This window comes from Panthera onca, chromosome C2 (genome assembly GCF_046562875.1).
Source record: "Panthera onca isolate mPanOnc1 chromosome C2, mPanOnc1 haplotype 2, whole genome shotgun sequence".
Classification (NCBI taxonomy): Eukaryota; Metazoa; Chordata; class Mammalia; order Carnivora; family Felidae; genus Panthera; species Panthera onca.
This window is the reverse complement of record NC_138347.1, coordinates 129,550,365-129,574,506: the sequence shown is the minus strand read 5'-3', so window position 1 is coordinate 129,574,506 and position 24,142 is coordinate 129,550,365. Positions and strand designations below refer to the sequence as shown.

Sequence of the window (24,142 nt, the reverse complement as noted above, 5' to 3'; positions counted from 1 at the left end):
AATTTCCAACAATCAGACCTGACTTCATAAAACTTGACCCTCCCAAAACAAAACATAAAGCAATATTATGTTTCTCCCTTTGAATATAGCAGATCTGCCTGTTATCTATTCATTAGTATCTTAAAGCTTGAGTTGGCCAGTTAAGTTCAAGTTAAAAGCTTAGATTTGCCTCTAATGTTTTCTCTCTGAGAGCTGTTATTGAGTAAAGGGGGAAAGAGATGGGATGAAAACCCTTCATCCCATTAGGATTAGGTTTAGGATTATGATTAGGTTGTGTATCTGAACTAGGCAGAGTAGATGTTGCCTGTTTGTAAACTTTGGCCAATTCCTGGTGATGAGGAAGACAAATGCAGGGACTTTTCTTCCAGACAATGATATGCTTACTGAGTGCACAGCACTGAGTTACACCTTTTGGGAAGAAGTCAGAGGTCCAGACATTTTTTACTAGAGGGAAGGTTCAAGCAGAGGTTGTTTCATGTGTTTCCCTCCGGGACCCTGAGGGAAAGGTACGACAGGATTCCAATGCCCCTGAGTCCATGGGGAAAATGCCATTCATACCCCACTATTGTTTCCATCAAGTTACAAGAAGGGCATTTTGTGAAGGCAGGAAAATATAGTAGGTGGTTCTCCAGAACCTGGTTTGGAAGGCCATGTGGTGGGCCCTGGCCAAAAGTTGCTGGCTGCTGGGTCCTACCTGCTACCTCCCAGTATAAGTGGATAAGCCAGAGCGATAGAAGTCCCTCAGGTATTTGTGCATCACAGCCTTGTCTATGAGACAGCTGCTTCCATCTCACCTCCCAGTCCTTGCAACCCAGGGGCAGAGCTGCAGCCCCAGCACCCCCAAAAACCTCTGCCCTCTCCTGCATCACCACTGCTGCTCTTCTCCGTCCTCTTCAGAACCTCTCCCTTTGCGGTACCTGTCCTCAACACTTTGGGGAGACCAAAATGAACTCCTCATCTGAGTGGGAGGGGGAAAGGGCCAGGGGACAGGAAGAGAAAGAGAGAGATGGAGAGACCAAGGGACTATAAACATCTTCTCATGTTATGAACAAAGGAGAAAGCATTGTGCAGTGATTTTTTTTTTTTGAAGAGCAATAGAGTTTTTGTGTGTTTTTTTTTATCTTTGAGTGGTATGTCTATTAAAAAAAAAGTGGTTCCATTTAAGCCTCTTGTACTAAATTTGGAGTATACAGAGCTGTTTCAGGATTAGTTGATTGTTAGTACAGCTGAGAAATCACTAAAACACACCATTTCTGTGCCAACAGACCTGTGGACATGCCTGGAAATACAGATTTTAACTTTTCTATTGTCTTTTTATTACAAGTAAATGTAAAATACTCAGTTATTCATTTGCCATTTTCAGAATTCTTCTTCCTGAGATCTTTAGATTGCAGGTGCCATAGATGTTGGTGGTTAGAAGCAGAAATTACCTTTTTATGAAAGAATTGTCTTAAAATTTTTCTAGCAAATGTTATATTCTGTGCATCAACCTATTACCTATGTTTAGCGTGCCTAAAGGAGGTGAGGAGCAAAACCAAACTAATATGCTAAATTAATTTGACCTTTAATATGGCTGTTTATGCTTTACTTTCAAGTATTCAAGATGTTCATTTTATTTTGGTTTAATAAGAGGTAATTGTGAGCTATATAAAATGATAAGAGCTTGCCATTTGTACTTTGATTCAAATCTTGGTCCTGACATTTGCTAGCTGCCTCAGTTTCCTCATCTGTCTAGAATGAATAATATAACCTACCATTTAGGGGTTTCTGAGGATTAAGTGAGATTTATCAAAAGCTCCAAACAATACTTGGTGCCTACTAGATTCCAAATAAATAGTAGAAATTATTAATTATTCATGTAGCTCTCTAGTAAGGGATCTGAGTTTGATGCTGTGGCTTAAGGTTGAATGAAAAACCTTGAAGAAACAGAGAACATAATTCTCATTCAGACAGAAGTCCAGGTAGTACCCTGGTGAGGTCCATGCCCAGCCAACAGCTTGCAAGGTTTGCAGCTGCCAGTGAGAACTGAGAATTAAACTCTGTTCCTTTTTTCCTTCTAAGAACTCCAGAATGTCATAAATTGGACTGAAATGTCAAAATGAAAACTTTTTGAGGCCATGGGATATAGGAAAAAATCATGAATTTTCTAATCCTGGCTCTGCAGTTTACTAGGTGGGAGACTTTGGTTTCCCTCCTCACTTACTAAATGGGAAGAGAATATGACTCCTCCAAGGTCCAGTGAGGTAGTGTATGTAAAAATAGCACAGTGACAAACGCACAGTGCCTGGTGCCGATGTTCACCCCACCTCTCACACTCATCTCTGGCTCCCCTTTTGTTTTGAAAAATCTGCTGTTTTCCAGCAGATCACCTGTCAGTTTTGAGTAGCTTCTTTGTGGTGTCAGGATGTTTATGGAGCACCCCTGGAGCAGAGAGCTCTGCCAGTCACAGATGTGCCTTACAGTGGACCTGATGAACCCATTTTAAGAAACTAGAGGAAGTTTTCCGAGAGAAAAGGTTTATTCTTAGAGTTATTACATAGGAAACAATGGGCTGATCTCTGCTTCAAATGGCTTATAATTCACTGAAAAAAATGTAGAAAAATGTAAAATTGAGAGAAGAAAAATTTGCACACACACATATATAACATTAAGTAGGGTCTTGTTAATGATTTTGAGATTATTCCCTTCACAGGCCCATGTGCAGACATTGTCACATTTTCCCTTGGATTAGTCTTCACTCCCAGGCTGTCCTGATGGGTAGCTTTTTAATACAGATTAGTAATGTCCACTAACGTTCCTCTCATTCATCGATGAGACCTTCATGACACTTAATATATTACTGGTACTTAGTCAAAATCTTACATAATCCAGTGTTGTCATCTGACTTGGCACTTCAATAAACATGGTCTTATTAGTTTCATTTGCTTCTAAAGCTTCTGTAATCTGTGGTGAGTTGTCTTCCTTTCCTTTATGATTACTGTTTTGATGACAAAGAAGTGTTTTTGCTGTTCTTTTTTTTTTTTCATTTTTTTTTTAACGTTTATTTATTTTTGAGACAGAGACAGAGCATGAACGGGGGAGGGGCAGAGAGAGAGGGAGACACAGAATCAGAAGCAGGCTCCAGGCTCTGAGCCATCAGCCCAGAGCCTGACGCGGGGCTCGAACTCACGGACCGTGAGATCGTGACCTGAGCTGAAGTTGGAGGCTCAACCGACTGAGCCACCCAGGCGCCCCTGTTTTTGCTGTTCTGAAACTCTCTTGATGGACTTATGGAACAGTCTCTCTCTCCCCTATGAAAACTTGAGGAACTACTAGAGGAAGCCATGAGAAGTGGATAAGTCCATGAGTTCTGGTCTTGCCACCCTTCTTGGCTCAGATGTGTATTGCCTGCAGAGTGCAAGCCCCAGAGCTTTCACCTGTTTATTTAAGAGGTAGATAGTTGTATTCCCATTACACAGATGAGAAAACCAAGGTTTAGTGAGGTTAAATCATATACCCAGGGTTGAATTGGCTACAACTAAATAATAGAATTAGAATTTTAATCCCTGGACTCTGACTTCACACCCAGTGTTCATTCAGCTATTCCACTTTATTAGTTAGAGAAAAATTATGGGTTACCAAAAGGAAACAACGAGTTTTGCAACTAGAGGAGAAAGTATGTTTGAGCCCTAATACAATATCCAGTGGCTGCTAGTAAGGACAACCTAGCACAAGGGGTAAAGAAAGTTTTCCAGTACCTAGAGAATGAGTGTGATTCTTATAAATAGGACAGGCCTTGGAAAAATGGGTCTGACCTATCAGTCCTTTGAATGGCCCAAGTGGTCAAGGAGACAGTTCCTGAATTGCACAGTGGATGCCCACAAATAGGTGAACGCCTTGTGAAAATCGAGCCCAGAGCCACAGAGACTAAGAGTTGGTTTTGTAGATACAAGGGGTGAGTGAGACTCTCACCATATATGGAAACCTCTAAGCCAACTCACCAACTTAGTGTATATCTTGAGCCAGCTGTTAAGTATCTTTACTTAACACCTAGTTTGGTTTAGGAACCCATATTTAGTAAAGTACTTCCTTGCTTGCCATGCCACTAACATGTGACTGTTTTAGACTTATTTTCGCAAATAAGGATATTTGCGATCTATGTGCCAGGGATCATTCTTCATAGTGAGTAAGATGATCAAGATCTCTGCCCTGTTGGAGGTTACAGACTAATTGGGGAGCCCATACAACAAGGAAATTAAAAGAAACATCAGAAAGAGAAACTTACTATGCAGAGATCTAACAAGGTTATTGTGATAGGTATGACTCAGTAGCTAGTTTGAGTGGTGAAAAAAGGCATCTCAGAGTGGGTGACATTAGGCTAAAATCTGAATGACAGGAAAAAGCCTGCTTTGCCAAAGTGGATAAAGAGGAACATTCTTGATAGGACAAAAGGGACAAAGGCCTTGAGGTGGGGATGTGTTCAGGATTGTTCAGGAACAGCTAGAGGGCCAATTTTGCTGGAGTATAGTCTGTGAATAAACCAGTGGAATAAGATGAGGTATACAAGGGGTGAGCAAGAGCAGGAAATTTGTGTTCTATTTTTAGTGTGATGGGGAGCCCTTGAAGAATTCTAAACAGAAATAACATGATATGTTATATGTTTTAAGATAGCTGGCTGCCATATGGATAATTGCTTGTAGGGGTTGGAACTGGAGTCAGGGTGACCAATTAGAAGGTAATTGTAGTAGTCAGGCCAGAGATGGTGATAGCTTGAACAAAAGTAGTAGTCATAGAAATGGAGAAACAAAATCAGGAAACCTCTTGGACGTGAGTCAACAGGACTTACTTATGGATTGGATGATACCAGAGTGAGGGGGTCACATTTAATCAACCCTGGCAGGCAGCAAGGTAAAACATGTCCTAACCAGGTAGGTTTTAGGTCCATATTTCCCCATTAATTATGTAAGCTACTTGTCCACACTTGAGTTGATGAAGTAAGGGATCCATGAACCTTTGTTGAATTTGGGTGCTGATAGCATTAACTGCATCATCTTTAGATCATGGAATAGTTTGAACAAATGGACAGCAAGAAACGGCAAGGAAAATATTGGGACTCTCTTTGGAAGTGGTAGCTGATTCATTCATCAAATATTTAATATCTGTTAGATGTAGCTGAGTGCTGTAAATATAAAAAAGTGAGAACTACCTAGAAAGCTCATACTCTTGTGTCCTTGTTGGAATCTTCTCAAACAGCACACCTGGAAGTTACATCTTTGGATTGAGATCTCTGTGGACAATAAGTCAGTTAATGTCTGCAACAGACACACCAGCCCTTTGATTTTCAGTTGGCTGTGGTCTTTCTACAGCAGGAACAATTTAGACCTTTTTCTTCTTTTTAAATTTTTTTTTAATCTTTATTTATTTTTGAGACAGAGACAGAGCATGAATGGGGGAGGGGCAGAGAGAGAGGGAGACACAGAATCGGAAGCAGGCTCCAGGCTCTGAGCCATCAGCCCAGAGCCTGACGCGGGGCTCGAACTCACGGACCATGAGATCGTGACCTGAGCTGAAGTTGGAGGCTCAACCGACTGAGCCACCCAGGCGCCCCTAGACCTTTTTCTTAATGCATTTCTGAAAAGAATGCTGGCATTTCTATCTACTCTTTGTGGCTGAGAATTCATTATTGTTCTCTTCATGCTCTCACTTACCTCTTCTCACCTACTCATTCCTAAGACTTATTAGTATACAGGAGCAGAAAGTATTCCTCTTTTCCTCAAGGTATATAAAGCATGCCTAAAGTGCCTTGTTTTTTCCTCATACAAGGTCCAAGCTACATTAATTTATCATTGAATATTTCCATTTTAAGAAGCTGTTAATTCCAATAAATGTTGATGGAGATTTGAAGCCCAAACATTTTAATGAAGTCATAAATCAAGAAGCCATAGCAGCTTTCTTCAGATGTCCTCACACAAAATTAATCTACTGGATGGAAGGTTTCCTACAGTGTTACAGCACCTGCTTTGGACAGGCAGAAACATTCCCAGCTTGGGTTTTAATAAATTACAGTCATCGAAGTATAAAAGTGATGTGGAGAAACTTGACTTCAGATGTCAGTCACTGCATGCTGTTTTCTCCTCCCCTCAGATTCTAGCTTTGGTCATACCTGGCTCTAAAGTTGCACATTACCTGGCTCTGAAGTATTACTAAGAGATGTCTTTGTTTTATTAGTTTATCCCTGCCCTTTATAACTATAGTAACCAGTGTACTTACCATTCAGATCAGGTCCCTGGTTAATATCCAGCCTTCAGTCTGCATAGCTTCATATACTCATCTTTGAAATTCTGTAGCTATTACCTTTATATATGTTGAAATGAGAAAATGTCCTATTTATGGACTAAATTCTCCCTGCTGTTTTTTCAAAAGTCTGAAAATATTCCCTTATTCATAATCTCATACTTGATGCAGTTTTCTTGGGCTCAGTGGATCTCTGTTTCAACATAGTATATCTGTTCTGTATAGTGTCATGTATTATTTAAATGTATTTATTATAAAATGGAACATGCACAAGCTTTACAGATTGCCAAAGAGGTTGCCGTCTGGGCAGATTTTCTTATGAACTGCATAACTCACGATCTCTTCCTCCTTCCCACTTTCATTTACCTTATAAATGAAATACCAGCATCCTGGTACCAGGTATTACCATAGTAACATAGAAAGATTGTTCAAGCAAAAATGGGAGAAAGAGAAACATAACTGAGGTTTTATCTCCATTGGCTCAAGTTTCTATGAGCCCAATGACCAAGACAGAGGGTCTGGAGAAAGCAAGGAGCCCTATTTCCGTTTCTGTCATTAGAAATGAGAGTGTTGTGGTATTTGTGAATTTTGAATACTTGGTTCATCAGATATCTAGAAGTGCTTACTGGGTGTCAAGCCCCACTGACTGCTGAGGATGCAAGCAGGAGGAGAGGGGGTTCCTGCCCTCAAAGAACTTGCAGTACAGTAATCATACCCTTTCACACAACAGAGTTGTTTTGCAAAAATCTTGCCAAAAACTCCAAACAGAATCCCCCCCCCCCTTTTTTTTTTTGCCAGGCATCTTTTTTCCAGATCTCTTGAGAATAGGCTCTTGAGAAACAAATTTTTATTCTGAATACCCTGCTAATGGGATAACAATGAGAATCACCATTTGAAATACTTAAACAAGCCTTCCAAGTTTTTGGAAGTTCTCTGCTACTGTAGATCATAGCTGATGGTTTCTAAAACTTTGCAAGCCAATTACTTTGTCCTGACCCCTTGAGGACACCCCAGCTAAGGTAGAGAGCACAAGAAAGAACTCCAGGCAATGGTGAACTGGAAATGTTCTTAATTTCTTGGAGAAAAACAAAATACTATGGTGGTAATTTAAAGGGAATGAATTGGAGTGACAAGGAGAAATTAACTGAATTACATTTTCTGCATAAACAAGTAAGTAGCAAGGAACATTTACGTCATCTGAAGCTAAGTTACTGCTTGAATGGGTGCTACCTTTGAAAACTATAACAGTTCTTTGGGTATGCTGTATATGCTACTGTTTACTACATTACTATTCTATCCTAATTATAGTTAAAGTAAATCCTTTTAGTGCTTAGAGAATGTGACTTAAAAGTGTAAGAATGAGATTTCTTCATGGATCTGAAAGTGTCCTGGATCATAGATGAGTTCATGGTTTTTCTGAGTTATTAAAGATAAATATTAAAGAGTATTCACTGATAAGAAAAACAGATTTGTTGATTTAATGAGTAGCTTATAATCTTGTGTTTATGTCTCCCAAAGGATTTCTGTGAAATCGTTCTTTTCACTTAAATTCAAAAATGACTAATTTCATACAGTATTTTGTGGTGAATAAGAAAAATCCACACAAAAACAGCGTGTTAGAAATTCTTTAAATTTGACCTTCCTCAAATCCTAGAACACTGCATTACAACTGCAGTCTATATGAGAAAAATTCTCAGAGTGGTAATGCTTAGAGATTACACTGATACTAAAACATCAACTTCACTGGTTTGAATGTGAATTTCATCATTCATGCCAGCCTCTGGAAGAATGGACTTTTAAGCAATCAAGTGGCCCAAAGTTAGTAACAGAAAAATGAGGACACATATAATCCTCAGCCTGAGTAATCCAAGCCTGCAGTCAGCATTTGAGCAAAGTGGAGAAGTCAGTCACTCATGCTGTCCTTCTCTAGACCATGCAACCACTGCTAGAGGGCAAAAGATGGGACATCTGCTGTGAAAGTCACATCCACTTTGGCAATGATTGTTTTCTTCCTCTCAAGCCTGATATAAGAGCAGTTAGCTATTTCAGAGTACTTATTTGATATGTCCATGGAGTGGTCATTATCTCATCCTACAAAGAGGATAATCAGTGATTTATAGAGTATTGGGGTTCTGGTGATGAAAATTCTTGGGAGTTTAGATGTTTGACTTTAGAGAAGTAAACAATAATATTGATTCACCCAACAAAAGGTGTCCTTTAGGCTATTTTCCCTGTTGGTAATAGATTATTTTAGCCATCCCATTCTTGTGTCAAGATTGCTCATGAGCAAGAACCTCATTTGTAGCTGCTTGTCTATGACCAGAGATTGATTCTATTAAGTTGGAACTATGACTTTCTCGGGGGAAACCAGCTGGGAATGAACTTATGTCCACAGGTGACAACACTGTTTTCTAGCAAAGATAACATCATTCCCTCTCCAAGTGGTCATTACGTTATGTTCCTTTCTGCTTCGGGTACAAAATCATCACAAAAAGAAGCAGTGATGGTCTAAGCACATGTCCTAACTTTTTAAGTAGTCCATGATATGCGTCTAGATCTCTTTGGAGAAAAACATGAGACCATGAATGTACAAGCAGATCTGGACTTGATGATTATCTGTAAAACAGTCCATGGAGAAATTACCTAACTTCCAGAGTTGCTGAGGGGACTAAATGGGAGAATGCAGGTGTGTCAATGAGGAAAACAGGAAGCAGAAATCATGCTAGATAGTTTAAGCAGAAGGGGATTGCAGATAAGGAGTTAAGTGCTTATGAAACTATTGGAAATTTCAGACATTAGAAATCAGAAACTACTAGGTCCAAGGACACACCAGTGTAGCAGCAATCCAGAGGTTTTAGACCCCAGGGACCACCACAGTTCTCTGTAAGCACCGACAAAGCCATGATGAAGATACTGAAACACTGAACACAGCTGCCTCACTGCTTCTTATTCTAAGGAGGAGCTGTAGAAGTAGGGCAATGGTCTCTTGCTTGCTTCTTCCTTCCAGGTTTCTCACAAGCATGTAATACACACCTAGAATGCTGCTACACACTGTAATCTAGGGAACATGATTTTAAGTTTTTCAGTCTCTCCAGCTAGAAAGAGGGTAGAATGGAAATTGGGAAAATCAAGTCACATTATTTACCATAGCAGGGAAGTACTTAACCCCATACTTGCTGAATTCTAATTATGTTACGCTGCTTTTGATATTAAATATAACATAGTACTTTGAACCCTGGTGTCTTGGCCCTCATTTCCTAGAGTTCTTTTGACAAGTTGATTTTTAATGACACCCAGATGACTGAGGAGTCTTTCCTCTCCCAAGACTTAAAGTCAGCTATTGGCTTGGGAGGCTCTGGTGATTTGGTTGACACTGCTGCCAAAGCTTTCAGGGCACAAGTCATGACCAGGTTGCCCGTGGAACATACAGATTTACTTGGGAATACCCCTCATTAGCAGGTAAAATCAAGAATCTCAGTTAGTAGTTCCAGAGGAGAAACAGTTTGGTCTATAACCTATAGAATTGTGTTATCCAATATGATAGCCTCTAAATACATGTGGTGATTTAAATTAGTTAAAATTAAATAAAATTAGAAGTTTTCAATAGCCACATGTGTTAGTGGCTACCATAATGGACGGTGCAGATATAGAATATTTCCATCAATTGCAGAAAGTTCTGTTGGACCGCACTGCTAGAATGTGTCTTCACGTGTGGATCAGAACTTACATGTGTATCTCTAAACTGTACAATCTTTGTAATTTTTTTACAATATTAATGACATCAAGTATCATTTTAGGACCCCAGTCCTTTCCCAGTCTGCATCTATAGTCTAGCACTTTTACATGACACCGAAAGCTTCCCTTTGTGTTTGGCAAGGGAAGTTGGTGATAGCTATTTGATACCTCAGTGACTGGTTGACTGTTATCAAAAGTTGGTTATTCCTGGATGGGCCAATTTGGCATAGATCCACTAGGAATCATCAAAGCCAGACATAGGCAAGACAGGATCCTTTGATTACGTGTTCTTTTTTTTTTTTTAACTTAACTCCCTCCAGACAGCAGCTTCTTCCTGATTCTAACATTCTGTATGCCTTTGAGGTTTGATGTTCTACCTAAAAGCTTTGAAATAATTCATTTAAAAACTTGTCCTTGAGCTTCCAACCTGTTAGTGGACAAAACACATGCTTTGGGTTGGGTGATCACTGTAGCCTGCACTATAGTGCAGCACTAACTTACAGATAAAATAAACCTATCCTTGCATCATTTGTTGAGGCTACCATACTGTGATTCTGAGTCCTGTGTATAGGAACCTTTATGGCCAATGTCACTAACATTGATTCTGTACCTACAAGCTTCCATCTCCACCTTCCGTCTTTGGTACGCACAGATGTGTTGGGAGAATATCCCAAGTTTGGACTGCCTGGTGAGGAACTGGAGTGGAGAGAGATCTACTGTTGAGCTTCTGCAAAAAGCCTGAGTGAGACCATTGAAAATGAATGAAATATTCATGCTGCTTTCTCCTCCAGGGTCTGTAATTCTCTTATATCAAGTAAGATGACAACAAAACTACATATGTTATTGTTTGGCTCACCATAGAAATACCTTCACCACCCTAGCATTTTACAATATGTATTTAGCTTTCTTAAAAGTGGCTGTATGTAAAAGTGTCCTGCTTTGGTTAAAAAAATACATCAAAAACATCATTTACTGCGTTATTCAGTGGCTTCTTACATAAAGACTTGGGAGGTAAATCCCTCCTATAATTCAGTACCAGGGCAAAAGTTGTCTTTACATATGAACTTATATGCTACCTCTTTCAAATGTTGAGAGTTGTCCAATTCATTAAAATCTTTTTGCCTTGGCTCTGAGGATGTTCTTTAAAAAAAAAAAAAAATGTGTTCACTTGCAATAGTTCTCCAAGCCTAGATTTTCTGGTATAATATTTATCCCCCACCCAGCCATATCACTTATTATTATACCTTCCTATATTTAAGAGTTTTGGGTTTTGTTATTGTTGTTTTGTTTTAGTAATTTTTTATTCTATTCTCTTATCTTTGGGCATAGAATAAACATCAATAAACCAGTGAGTAACAACTTGGATATGAATAGTCACCTGTGGAGACTTTTAAAATGTACGTGTCTGGAGCTTATCTCACAACTAGTGAATCAGAATCTCTGGGGCCAGGACTGGAGTATGTATGTGTACGTGGAGTATTCTTTTAAATATCAACAGGTAATTCTCACATGTTCTTTTGGTTAAGAGCCATTGAAGCAACTCAATGAATGGTGTGATAACAAGCTGAAAATTAAGTGGTTAACAAATTGAGTCATAGCTGGCCCGTGTGAGATGCCAGGTCAAACAAGTGGTGAGGGTTGCTTACAGGACTTCCAAGATAAAGGGATGTAGTTGCTGTAAAGTCATGATTCAAGGGCAGTTGACTTCATTCATTTGTCCATTCTAGCTATGTGCCAGGCACTGTGATTGGCACTGAGGATACCAAAATGGTACAGTTCCCTGCATCTAAGGTGCTTATAGTCTAGTGGGACTATCAGACATATAGATAATGACTGAACATTATAATAAATACAGATATGGATACATGCTCAAAGCATCATGGAAGCCCAAAGAAAAACCATCTGGCCAAATTTTTGAGTGAAGAGGTCAATGAAGGCTTGCTGGAGGAAACATCTAGAGATCTGGATCTCAAAGGATGAATAGGAGTTTTCTAGATGAATGGTTTTCCCAGAAGAGGGGCCAGCAGTTTGTGGGAGATGCACACTGTGTAAAGAGCATCTATTTCTGCACAAAAAATTTCCTCCAAACTGAGTGACTTAAAACAACAAATACTTACTATCTCATTATTTCTTTGGTTCAGGAATTTGGAAGTGGCTTGGCTGAGGGGTTCTAGCTAGAGGTCTGTCATTTGGTTGCAGTCATCTGAAGACTTAACTGGGACTGGAGGATCTACTTCCAAATGGTTCACTCATGTGACTGTTGGCAAGAAGCCCCAGTCCTTTACCGTGTGGGTTTCTTGATATGCCTGCCCACATGTCCTCATGACATGACAGTTGGCTTCTCCCAGAGCAAATGATCCAAAAGAGGACAAGGAAAAAGCCAAAACATCTTTTATGACCTAATCTTTGAAGTCACACAAAATTCTGGTGATTACACAGGTCGTCTTATGCAACATGGGAGGGGAGACCACACCAGGGTATCAGACAGGATGTGATATCTTGTTGCGATCACTGTAGAACCTGGCTACCATACAAGGACATCAAGCTTAAGATGGAGGAGTGGCAAAAGAATCTGGCAAGGTGCTGGGCCCAACCAATCATGAAGGAGCCCAAAGGCCATCATTAAGAAGCTGAAACTTTAGTAGGCAATGTGGAGCCACTGTAGGAGTGGTAAGAAGAGAATTTGATGGGTTCAGATTTACATTTCAGAAAGACCTCTTGGACAATATGAAGACTTTGGAACAGAAGGGTGAGTGAGCTATCATAAAGTCCAGTGAGATGATGCAGACCCAGGCCAGGGCAATGTGGCATGGAAATGTAGAACTTTGCTATTCAAAATATGGTCCATGGAGCATAACGCCAAGTAGCATTAGTGTCATCTGAGAGCTTGTAGAAATGTAGGATTCAGCCTAGATATACTGAATAGAATCTGACTTATATGGACCTAAAAGTTTGGGAAGTACTATGGTAGAGGATGCAGTAGAAATAATTAGGAATGTGAGTGTTGAGGAAGAAAGAGGACAGAAGATTGACTTACAAATCATATTTGCTCCACTTCAAAGCTAGATAGCATGTTGTAAACATTTTTACCTGAGCCTACAGAATGAATCCAGAGAGCTGTGCATATGCACAGTGTCACTGTTGATGTGATACAATCTAATAACAAGAAGACATTCTCTTTTATTACAAATTGTAGTCATGTAAGTGGTGCCAACAAAGGAAACCTACGAATACTTCTCTGTTGTAAAGTTTTATATTATTTTCCAAACAGCTTATCTGTTTTGTCTGAGAGTCTGAAGAACAGATACCTAAATTTTCAGAAAAGAGGCCATGAGGAATGGAATAACATAATAATACGATAACAGGGATTTGGAAAGCTATGAGATAATGCACATTCTGGAAAATGTCCTGATTTTCAGGTGACCTTTCCAAGCATTGTCTTTTCTGGGATCAGATTTGGGAGCCAATTAACTGCTGGGACTCAAACAGTAAATGTTTGCCAGGAAATCCATTACTTGCATTATGGTCAATGGGAGCCACCACCCAGTGGTTTTTTTTTTTTTTTGTTTTTGTTTTTTTTTTTGCATTTGTTAAGTATAAGTGCATCGTGTGATGTCTGCAGGCTGGCAAACACCAGTTGTCTATATGTGTGCTATATGCCAGTCTTTGCTTTTTTCTTTCCTTCCTCTACTCACTTCTTTGCAATTAGGAAAATTATGTAAATGAATTAGTTCTGGAGCTCAAACTTAAATATATATATGTTAGCCAGTTCTGCAAAGAAAGAGGGAGGGAGCAGGGGAGGGAATATGAATGGATGACTGGAAAAATGGAGAGGGAGGGAGAAGGGAGAGGGAAAGAACCTCCAGAACACTTATAACCAAACATTGGCACAATGAGAGTGCTTTATTCATGGAGGAAGAAGAGTTTCTGGTGAGTTATTGATCATTTATTGAGTCCTTTTTAACTGTTGGCTTCTCACAATGCTATGAAGTGACCTGTTGCCATTTAGAGTGATTAGGCAGTTCCCTGACCAGTAAATCTGAAGCTGCCAGTAATTATACTGCCTTAAATTGTAAAACTCTAAGCTGCCTGTCACCTATAAACTCTGTGGGATTCCCAAGGATCCCTAGTTGTAACTAGGAAGTCCTCAATAAGACTGCACCCCTCCTGAGCTTAAGCCGCTTCCATGTCAATACTCCCAACCCAAACTGTAAGCAAATATTGAGATCTACCTTTTCCTTATGGAAATGAGCTAGTTAAGAGGTAAGAAATGCTAATTAAGATCATTCCCAGCTATTTTGTGAAAGATAAACTTCATTTTCCTCTTTTTGATTATGTCAGTACAATGGGCATCATATCCCTATTCCTCAGATTTTCTTTTGAAGGCATTCTTTTGAGGTTCCAAAAGATCATGTATCAGAGAATTTGCAACTTGTCCTCTCCCCCAGTTTCCAGCTTTAGTTTTCTTGGTCCTCATTACCCTACTCTTCAGTATTTCATCCATAATACTAATCACCTTCCAAACGACAATATAATTTGCTTTATTTTTTTTAATTTTTTTTAACATTTATTTATTTTTGAGACAGAGAGAGACAGAGCATGAACGGGGGAGGGGCAGAGAGAGAGGGAGACACAGAATCGGAAACAGGCTCCAGGCTCTGAGCCATCAGCCCAGAGACCGACGCGGGGTTCGAACTCACAGACCGTGAGATGGTGACCTGAGCTGAAGTCGGACGCCCAACTGACTGAGCCACCCAGGCGCCCCCAGTATAATTTACTTTATTATCACTCTCCCTCCACTAGAATATAAGCTACACAAAAACAGGAATTATTTAGTCTTTTGTGTTTAATGCTATAGCTCTAGCGCCTAGAAAATCTAGTATCTAGAACACAGTAGGTACTCAATAAGTGATATCTGAATAAAGATCCTAAAAGACCTTGAAACCCATTTAGTGCCTTTACTTAGAGATAATGAGATTAGAATGCTGAGTTTGTGACTTGCTGAGGGCCACAAAGTTATTTTGCAGAGACAGATGTAACTCGAACCCAGATCTTCCTCTCAAGCCTGTGTCCTTTCTGCTACTCACTGCTGCTTTTAGCTGGTGGAGCTGGGTTGGGGACTGGAAACTATTGGTCCTAATCCATAAAAAGGGACTTTCTGAGTCTCGCTCAGAAATAGGCAGGCATCATAGACACCTTCTGCTCTCAAAAAGACCTTGGCAGTTAGATGTGGCTGAAACCTTTTGTTTCATGGTCATATTAGCCAGTTTTTGCAGCAGGGTTTTTCTTCCTACTTGAAGAATGCCCCCACATACACACAATTCTCCAGCCACCCCAGATCAGCACACAGTTCTATCAGGAAAAGGGCCATAACCTCGGCCCCAACCTTCCTTGTGCAGCTTGGGCAGAGGGACTGGTAATGGAATTATTGAGGTACTGAAGCACACCTTCTAAGTTTTGGGGGGATTTTTGGTCACAAAACAAAACACTATTTTGATCTTTAAACCAGGATACTATGTTCTGTGACTTTGGTTCTTACCATTCCTAGTTACTTCAGATGATCACATATCCTAGCTCTGTACCCCAAAACCATACCTAAACATCTAAGCAGTCATGCCATGCCCATTGTCCTACTCCATACCACCCCAACCATCCCCAAGGGGCCAACAAGTAGAATTGGAGAAACCAGGCAAGATTGAGCAAACTAATTGATGAAGAGGGTAAGGAGTTCTATGTAAAGGGAAGAACTAGGAAACAGAAAGAGGACCAGGGCTTGACAGCCCTGCAGAGGCAAATCATCTAGGGAATTGAATCAGCTACATCAAAGTGTCATTAGGAAATACTAACTTTTTACCCAGCGAGTGCTGTGTCCACAACCTCTCTCACAAGGCCCCAAACTTCCCTATTATAGGGCTATCGTTTTTCAATTGAAATACTTGAATTTAATGATTCAAAAGTCATTGCTTGGAAATAATTTCTTACATGGTGTTGGATCTCTAGAGAAAATGTAGGTCTTTTCTGCCTGTTAGATGCTATTCACAAAAGAGAAAGCAGGAATTAACAGTATGGTTCAGTTGGCTTCAAAGAACCACCCAGCTAGTGTGTGAGTTCAGGAAGTGTCTCGTTTGCAGGAAAAGAGTAATCAGCACACCAGGCACTTCTCTGATTCTCCTGGGACTTAGAGGAGGCAGAGCTCAAAGGCTACATTGATAGACTATCATGAACCAGCCCCTACCTAGAATAACAAGCCAAGCTTGTTTTTATCATTTCACCTCTCTCTAGCCTACAGGCTGGCCTTATACCTGCCACCTTGCATTCATTCATCTGAATGTGTGTGTTAGGCTCTGTGCTAAGTATGCACCAAGGAGGCAAAGAGGAGTCCAGCACAAGGTCTGTCTTCAAAGACAGTTTTCAGATTTTTAGTAAAGATGTAAGTAGGTGAACTAGTAATCAAAATTGTTGATTAAAATTTTTGGCAAAATTCATGCAACATAGTAAAAATACATTGACATTAGGTTGTGAGCTCTTAATTCTGCTTCAGGAGCTAAAGTAGGCCTCGGAGAGGAATTGCCATCTGAGCTTTGTGCCTCATCATTTCCCTTAAGGCCATCAGATTCCCAGATTGTCATCAGTAAACCCAAATAGGATATTTCCTCACCTAGGACTTTTGTGTCCTTTTTTCTTTATCAGACATCTGATTTGTAGTCTAACACTTAGGGCAGTGAAAAGAGCATGCTAGATCCTCTGACTCTAACTCAGCCTTGTAAGGACAACATACACATTTTTCTAAAGGTAGATTTGTTGTAATATTTGAAGAAAGACTTCTGGAAACTTTCTTGAGGTGCAGGAAACCCCATAGACCCTACCCTCATTACTGCATAGAACCATCTAAGTTTAGACCTGAACTGAACTTCCAAATCAACTTATTTTGTTTATAGTTAATGGACATCAAAGCCTCAGGAGACTAAAGGACTTCCCAAAGTCACACAACTAACCATAGGCAGCACTGAGTCTAGGACCAGGCCAAAGTTTTACACTTTTTAATGGTACTGTGCAGGTCACTCAAAGGAACACACATCTGTCAGCATAATGGGGTGAATAGGAATGGGCATGACACTCAAAGAGGAGATGATATGTGTGAGATATTACTGAATCATAGAGCTGGAAGGAACGATGGAGGTCATCTTGCCTACCTTTCTCATTTTCTTGATGACAATATAGAAGCAGGGAAGGTGAACTTAATCATCTCAACCAGAGGAGGTACTACTTTCTTTGGGGGACTTGTAAATATATGTGATCATTTTTGGTTGTCTCAGTGACTAGTGAGTGTTACTCACTAATGGGCAGGTGCCAAGGATGCTACACATATTGGGATGGAACAGTCCTACCTGATGAGGACTCACCCAGCCCCAGATGTTATGAGATCTACATGACTTAGCTTAAAGCAAAAGAGCCTGTTAGGAGTGAAGAAGGGACTGGGCTCTGTGGTAGTTTACAGAGCAGTAGTTCATCATTGTGGGTGTGTTTGGAGGTAGGTCTTAAACCCCTCTGAGAATTGACTTAAAACAATCTCTTTGTGGAAACCTTCACATACACATGAACTCTTCACTTAATTTTAATGGGTTTATGAGTCCATTTAAGCCCATCCAGGAACCCCGGGTTAATAACTCTGGCCTAGAAAGACATAAAGGTAGAAGAAATTAAATATGTATATATTTTCTTATGGATAAAAGAGTGTCTGCCTAATGGAATGAATAATAAATGTGTCTTTTTTTCCTATCAAGTGGGCACAGTGCTATCCACACTAATAGACTGTCTTTCTTTTGTTCATTCATCAGGAAGCTTGGATTTTGTCCATCACTTGAAAACTATAGCTCATATTTCCTAGTGAGAGCCAAGTGAACACTGAATCCGCTCCCAGCGCTTTCTTCCCCTTTCTTACCCCCACATTAAGAAATACTGGGAGCAGGGCAGAGGTGAGAATGAGTGTGTACTTCAAGGATCCCTCTCCCTGAGCTCTGAAGTGTCTCTTCTGGCTGCGTGTTGGAAAGAGTGCAGGTTTTAAATGTTAGTCAAGATGTAAATCATACACTTTTAAAATTTTTCTAAGTGGGCAATTTCTGACTCATTAAATCAGCTAAATGGCAAATGTTCCATTTCAGGATTCTGTATCCCTTCCATTTGTAACACGTAGTGGATTATGAAGCCTCTGTGGTGCTGTTGAAGAGAGGAGGGAGGGCAGGGATGAAGGTGGAGAGAAGGGCTGAGAAGAGAAGAGGAAAGGTGGACAGCTGGCTACCCCTCTGTGAAAAAGGACTTAGGGTCACATGTAAAAGGACCAAACTGACATTTCAGGTAGTTACTCTTCAAGAGCTTTACCTGTGTCTCATTTATACCTGACAGAACCCTCTGGGACATATTTTCTTGTCCATTTTACTAATGAAGAAACTGTGAGAAAGTAAGTGAGAGTGATTAACTTTTTCAGTTAAGTCAAAATTCAGACCAAGCCCTGTGTGACTCCTTGGCTAAGTTCTCCCCACCCCAGTGCTTCCCAGGCACCCAGCTAGTTTGTGTAAATGAGTGAATGCAGCTAACAATGCTTTTTTTTTTTTTTCTTCCAAGTTTTTATTTAAATGCCAGTTAGAGGGGGGGAAAAAAGTTACAGAGAGGGAGGGAGGCAAACCATAAGAAACTCTTAAAAACTGAGAGTAAACTGAGGGTTGATGAGGGGTGGGAGGGAGGGGAAAGTGGGCGATGGGCATTAAGGAGGGCACCTGTTGGGATGAGCACTGGATGTTGTATGGAACCAATTTGCCAATAAATTTCATATTTAAATAAATAAATAAATAAAATAAATATATTTTAAAAAGTAAAAAAATAATAAAAAATAATAAATTCCAGTTAGTTAACATACAGTGTAATATTAGTTTCAGGTGTAGAATTCAGTGATTCATCACTTTCATATAACACCCAGTGCTTATTACAACATGTGCCCTCCTTAATACCCATCACCCATTTAACCCATCCCCCTGCCCACTTCCTTTCCAACAACCCTCAGTTCATTCTCTGCAGTTAAGAGTCTGTTTTATGGTTTGCCTCTCTCTTTTTTCCTCCTATGTTCATCTGCTACATTTCTTAAATTCCACATATGAATGAGATCATATGGGATTTGTCTTTCTCTGACTTATTTCACTTAGCATAGTACTCTGTAGCTCCATCCATGTTGTTACAAATGGCAGGATTTCATTCTTTTTTATTCAGCCAACAGTGCTCAAACAGCTAAAATTATCTGTAAAGCAAGTGCCTCCATAGTGTCAAAAATTACAGCAGCCTCCCCAGCTACAGGAACCTTCTCAAATTGCTCTGGGTCATTCCAGGATGCTGAGGACGAGGCTACAGATGTTTATTTAGCTTTTCTGATGGTCTGTGCTTCTATCAAGACCAAATGGAATGCTGTCAAGACAACATCTCATGAGTTTCCTTCTCTCTTTCTTATGACTTTGAATCTTGTCTTCTCAACTGATGGGAGAAACCAAGACCACTGCTAAATGCATAGTGCCTGGGAATGGCAGTCCCTGGGAGCTCCCCAGACCTGGCATGGACACATCAAAAAGGAGTTTGCAGGGATACCTGGCTGGCTCAATCAGTGGAGCATAGGACTCTTAATCTTAGAATTGTAAGTTCAAACCCCATATTGGGTTTAGAGATTATTTAAAATCTTTTTTTAAGAGAGGGGGTTAGTTTGCATCTACTTTAACAGGGTGGCTTCCACTTAGCTGGCGGCTTAGTTTTGTCCCCCAAAGTTCTTTGCCCTTATCCCCTTAGAGATTTGTTTCTCCCTGAGTTCAGCCAAATAGAGTGTGTTCTGATGGGCGAGAAGTCCTTTTCCATTGCCTCCTGTGGCGGGAGTTGTAGTTAGTGCCGAACAAATGACTCCCTTCCCACTGTGATAGTACTTCCCATTCCCTCAGGTGACTAGGATCTGATTAACTGAATACCTTGTTTCTATGAGGTTATCTTTCTGAAGGTAGTGGACCTTTGTGCCATTTGTCAACCAGAGTAAGACACATCTCCATTCTCTCTGCTAAATGTGAGTTTCCACCTCTTGACACATTTCCAACATTGTTGGAGTTGTTGGAGGAGCTTACCTCTACCAGAGTTTCTGGCTGAAATTCTACTGCCTTTCATGCAGGGCACTCCCAGCCTCTTTTGTTCTGAATTTGTTGGGAAATATCCCATCAAATGGAACTAGGAAGGTAAAAATCTTTTTCATTTGCTTTTCTCCGTCTCATCTTCTTCTGCCTGAAACTGTTAGTTCCAAGTTGGTGCTTGATTTTACTACTTCCAACAGCAGGGATCACAGATATTCAAGCAGACTCTGGAAGTGGTCTTAGAATTCCATTGCCAAGTGTGGAGCCTGAAGACTGTTGAGAGTCCTATCATTTGAGGATTTTCTTGCTGGAATGAGGTCTTTTAAGGAGAAATGGAAAAAGCACTAGACCACAAGTTGGGAGACCAAAGCTTTAGTTGGACTCAGCAACTAACTATGCCTCCATGACCCACATCACTTTCTTATCCAGTTTTCATGGCTGTAAGGAGTTTTACAATTAGTCTCTAAAGCAGTGCTGTCTACCAGAAATATAATAGGATCCACATGAGTAATTTTAAATTTGTTAGTAGCTGCATTCAAACTAGGAAAGGGGCACCTGGGTGGCTCAGTCGGTTAAGCTTCTGTCGATTTTGGTTCAGGTCATGATCTCACAGTCGTGAGATCAAGCCCCGAGTTGGGCTCTGTGCTGACCATGCAGAACCTGCTTGGGATTCTCTCTCTCTCCCTCTCTTTCTGCTTCTCCCCTGCTGATGCTCACTGTTTTTCTCAAAATAAAAAAATAAACACTTTTTTAAAAAAAACTAGGAAAAATAAACGGGTAAAATTAATTTTCATAATATATTTTATTTAACCTAATGTCTTCAAAACAATATTATTTCAACATGTTATATTTCATATTCTTTTTCCATGCTAAGTCTTTGAAATCTGATGTGTATTTTACATTAACAGTGCATCTCAGTTCAGACTAGACACATTTCAAATGTTCAGTGTGGCCACATGTAGCTAATGGCTACTATATTGGACAATGCAGTTTTATAGTCTTTTCTGGATATTAATTTTTTAATCTGCCACACTTCTTGAAACTCTTGAGGTCAGATGCACAACTCAGAAGTTTTCATATTTTAAAAGGCAATAAAATATCACATATTATGATATGTATGGTATATTATGGTATACATACCCCCTAGGTGTTCTAGAGCAGCACTCCATGACCAAACAAATATTTCTGTAGCAAAAAGTATGACAGTTTATGCTAAAGGAGATAAAGACAATAAATAGCATCTGTGGGTAGAATATTGCTGCCTAGTGAGTTAGATAAAAAAACTTGCCATTTTTAGAGGGTTTTACCTTTTGAAATTATAGATAAAGGATTGTGAATCTCTACCATGAAAACTGTGTGCATTTAGGTTTAGTGTTTAGTTTTACTTATCAAAAATCAGCCCAGTATCAATATGACAATGCAGTTGTCCATGTGCTAGCCATGGACATGGCATAATGGTTGAATCTTGTCCTTTGTTTTCAATCTCATTAGTGACAACTGTCTCCAGTAAGTGTAAAAGGTGATCTATGGGACCTAGACTTAGGATTGCCAGGTAAAATACAGGATGCTCATTTACGTGTGAATTTCAGATAATCATCAAACAATTTTTTTAGTGTAAGTATGCCCACACAATATTTGAATTTTAGATAAAGTTTATCTGAAATTCTGGCTAATCTGGGCCTCCTGTATTCTTATGTACTAATTAACTCTGACAGGTTAAAAGCTGTTTCAGCAAGTAGAGCTCTGCCTCTTGCAGACCAGCTAAGAAAGTGTGAGGGAAGACTGATTTTCTCATCTTGTACCACATTTACTCAGAGAAACCATAGTTAAAGTGAATGGAAATCTGGATGTTTAATTCCAGAATCCAAAAAATTAAGAATGACAAAGAATTCATGTGGTGTTTGCAATCCTCATGGCATAGGTCAGTGCAAGGGAACTTTGATAAGCCAAAGGCTAATTGCTGATCTGACTAACATTCTTTTTTTTTTTTTTTTTTTTTTTTTTTGAGAGAGAGTGGGTGCAGGGGTGAGGGGCAAAGGGAGAGGGAGAGAATCCTAAACAGGCTCCATGCTCCAGCCTGACGCCAGCCACAATACTGAGATCATGACCTGAACCAAAATCAAGGGATGCCCAACCGACTGAGCCACCCAGGCACCCCTGACTAATGTTCTTAATTGCCTTAAAACCATTAAGAACCTTGTCAGGTCATAAGCCACAAACTAATCATGTGACCACTGACTTGGGGACTTCTTAATCTTCGCCAAGGATTTCATAAAGAAAACCAGGAAGAGTTTTAAATTAGGAACAATCTGTTTTTTTGTTTTTTTGGTTTTTTTTTTAATGAGGGGAGGGATTTGTTGAGAGCATAACTCCCTCCCTGAATGCCTCAGAAATGAAGAGGTGCCAAGAGGAAGTGCTGCTTTAAGAACCATCTGGCTCACCCAGGTGCGGGGATGGGAAGGCTTGAAGACTGCATCAGAAATGGACCTTGGCTTCTGTAAAGAGCATCCAGCATTCCCTGCCAAGTTGGACACTTTGTCTCTCAAAGAGTCAGCAGAAGCAGGTGGCAAATTTGACAGACTAAGGAGAGGATAGCATGGTATCCACTTATTCAGTGAGGCGCACTCAGGATCCCTCAAACTTTAGTGACATCCTTTCCAATGACTTGTAAAAGTGCTAGATCAACATCATGACTGAGGAACAGTTCCAGATTAAAAGGGACTAAAGGTATATGACATGGAAATGCACTGCATGATCTTGGATTGAACCCTGGGTCAGAAAAAAAAAAAAAATTTATAAAGGACATTATTGAGAAATTTGAAATATAAGTGAAATTTGACATATAAGTAATTTATTAGACAGTAATTTTGTCATTAAAATTCCTGATCATAATTGTACTGTGGATGTGTAAGAGAATGCCTTCGTTCCTAGTTTTTAAGGATAAAATTTATTTTGTTTTTAAATCATTCAGGGGAAAAAAAATTACACAAGTACACATAGAAATGTGGTAAAAGTTAACTGTTGGTAAATCTGTGGGAAAAGTACAGAAGTTCATTATATTTTTCTTGTAACTTTTTAGTAAGGATTTTTTAATAAAAGAAGGTTGGGGGTAGGGGGGTGGCAGACTGACACAATCCAACAACTGGTGTTCCAAAGGAATAACCATGGGAGAAGGTGAGTTTCCCTGCCTCCCTGAATTAGGAGCTACCAGAATTAAATTAGTTTTAGTCTCTTTGCCCTTTAACTTGCCTGATTTTCATTTTCAGAGGAAGTGTGGTATAGTGGTTAGATACAGTCAGCCCTGATGTATTCAGTAAGACACTGCAGTGCCCTCATTGTTTAACCTTGCTGAGCCTCAGTTTCTTAATCTGTAAAATTGGGGTTCTGTAACTTCCCGCTCAGCCTTGCTATTAGGATTGGAGGTGATGTTTGCAAAGCACCTGGCCAAGTGTCTGGCATGTAATAGGTACTCCCTCAAAATTAAATCAATCTTTGTTTCCACAGGCAGACCATGGCTTGCTGGCTCCATAGTCTTTTATTTTTGTTGGGAACAGAAAACAGCAGTCTGTCACCAAGTATGTGGATCTGAGACTCTGTCTCTGTCGCATTTGAAACCCTCTAATTGCCAACCCCAGTGGAAAGCCTATTTTTTTTAACTGCTCTGAACAGTGTTTCCAAGCATGATTGGTTTCCTAGCAGGCATAATCACATCGGACAAAACCACTGTAAGCCTTTTCTAGAATGCTTTTGAAAATCTTTTCTTTTCCAACTGCCATGTAGCATGAAAAGCAGGATCAGGTTATCAGCTCAAAGGTTTGAAAAGGATGAAATTAACTCTGGACTTTAACCTCGAGACAAATGACCTCAAGACATGGGAGGTAAAGTAGTAAGAAAAAATGTCTGGGGCTGTGAGTGAATGGCAGTGACACTGAACTAGAAACCAAAAGACTTGGATAAGAAATGCTGGCTCTGCCGTTTACTAG

General features: G+C 39.9%; 1 protein-coding gene across 7 annotated transcripts in view; it reads left to right on the top strand.

Annotated features, from left to right (window-relative positions):
• The window catches only part of TMEM108 (transmembrane protein 108), a 402,326-nt gene that overhangs the window by 276,354 nt on the left and 101,830 nt on the right, over window positions 1-24,142 (top strand). Inside the window, exon 1 of one of the 7 annotated variants that reach the window (XM_060638689.3) lies at window positions 12,475-12,757. The exons of the other annotated variants lie outside the window; for them this stretch is intronic. The gene's annotated coding sequence lies outside the window, so the exon portion shown is untranslated. Of the gene's footprint in view, window positions 1-12,474; window positions 12,758-24,142 lie in introns of those variants that run through there. 7 annotated transcript variants of the gene reach the window in all.